Here is a 2,059-nt window from a genome sequence, read left to right on the forward strand (position 1 = left end):
CCTTGATAGATCCGTTTTCAGTATTTGCAATAGTTCACTCGATACCTAGCTCGTGCCTTTTCAAAATAGTGAGGTCTAATTTGGATGGTTGTTCTCTTGATGGGTTGGGTTGCTTGTACTCATGTGATGATAGCTCTAATGACTCAAACTGAACTTTTGAGCTAAATTCTTCCAAATTAGCTTCCAAACATGTATCATCCTTATCTTGATGCGAAGAGTCAAATGAAATACCTTCCAATGGATCATTGTATTCTAATTTTACAGGAACCAATAGATCTTCTTCGGAGATAGTAAAATAATTTTTAACCTCATAAGGAGATCTTAGGGCCTTAAGTACATTGAAGGTCACTTGTTCAAACTTGCATGGTGATTTCACCTTTTTGTACATTAATTCTTATACTGTTGATTTTCAGGAAAGGCCTTCCTAGGATGATTGGTACTTGTTTATCTTCTTCAAAATCTAATATAATAAAGTCAGCAGGAAATATAAATTTATCAACACATACCTAGACATCCTCAATCTTTCCTTCTGGGTATGCCAAAGATCGATCTGCCAATTAGAGTGTAATTGTAGTCAGTCTGGCCTTACCAATACCTAATCCTCTAAACATAGATGTAGGCATTTAGTTGATACTCAATCCCAAATCACACAAAGCCTTACCACAATATGACTCTCCAATATTGCAAGGTATGATGAAACTTCCTGGATCCCTCAACTTAAGAGACAACATGTTTTGAAAAAATAAGCTACATTCTATATCTAGGGCTATAGTTTCAAATTCCCCAAACCTTCTATTCTTAGACAGAAATTCCTTCATAGCTTTCACATAGTTCAGCATTTGCTTCAAAGCTTCTACCAACGGGATGTTGATACGTAACTGTTTCAACACATCCAACATTCTTTTAAACTGAGTATCTTATTTATGTTACTAGAGTCTTTGAGGATATGGAGGTTGTGGAACTTTTGCTTTGATTGGACAGCTCTTTCGAGGTAATATATCTACATATAATGAAGAGGTTAGCTTATTGGAAATCACTAGTTTAGATTTTACCTTTTTAGAATTTGCAGAATTTGGCTTCTCTGGTGCAAGAATTTTAATTGTTGGTTGATTTTCCTCTTTCTGGGGAGGTTCATCTTCAATGCCAATCTTATTAGGTCTAAAGCCCTTCCACTTCATAATTGACCGCTTTGAAATTCTCCTTGCTCAGTTTTCTTAAGTTCTCTATGTCACTGGACAAAGCTCCTTGTGGTCTATTTCTAGGTTTATTTGCTAGCTGCCCCATCTGGTTCTCCAAATTTCTCAAAGTTGCATCACTCTTTTCCATGTATGCTATTAATAAGTTCTCAACACTAGAATACTTAATTAATAGAAGATTTCCTATATTACTTGGTACAGCACCTTGGGGTCTATTTCTAAACTCATCAGCTAATTGTCCCACTTGATTTTCTAGATTCTCCAATGTTGTTGCTTGGCCTTGAATCAATGTAATACCCCTAACCCATATCCGTAACCGGAATGGGGTTGTGAGGCATTACTGAACAAAAGCACAATTCTAGATATACTCATAATAACTCAAATTATAATAATATAAACATAAGTGTAACACTCCAAACCCGGCCCGAAAGTTTGGGTCGAATCTGGCGTGTCACATTGAAGTGTTTTTCGAAAACCCTGTTTCCATTAAAAACCCTTCTTAGTAATTAAAAACTTATACCCTTTTTAAACCTTATTAGAAAACCTCAGCTGAATAACATTCTTAACAACCTTGTAAAAATCTTGGCAGTTGATGAAGCTTAATTTTAAAAATAATTGCAAATACGTGATGTTTTGAACAATAGTAGTTGCTTTAGAAAACCATGTTCTAATACTAGTAATTATAAGAACAATAAATAAAATTCTAATTTTGAAATCCAAAAAATTTGAACGGCTTTACTACAACCTACATAAAAACATTTAAAAGTAATAATCAAAACTGTAACATAAATAGTGTGTGTGGCTTCCTCCGAGCCCTTCGCAGCTCCGATCCGTCTAAGGCTGAAAATTACCTGAAAAGTTAA

This window comes from Gossypium arboreum, unplaced genomic scaffold, assembly GCF_025698485.1.
Source record: "Gossypium arboreum isolate Shixiya-1 unplaced genomic scaffold, ASM2569848v2 Contig00174, whole genome shotgun sequence".
In the NCBI taxonomy this organism is placed as follows: Eukaryota; Viridiplantae; Streptophyta; class Magnoliopsida; order Malvales; family Malvaceae; genus Gossypium; species Gossypium arboreum.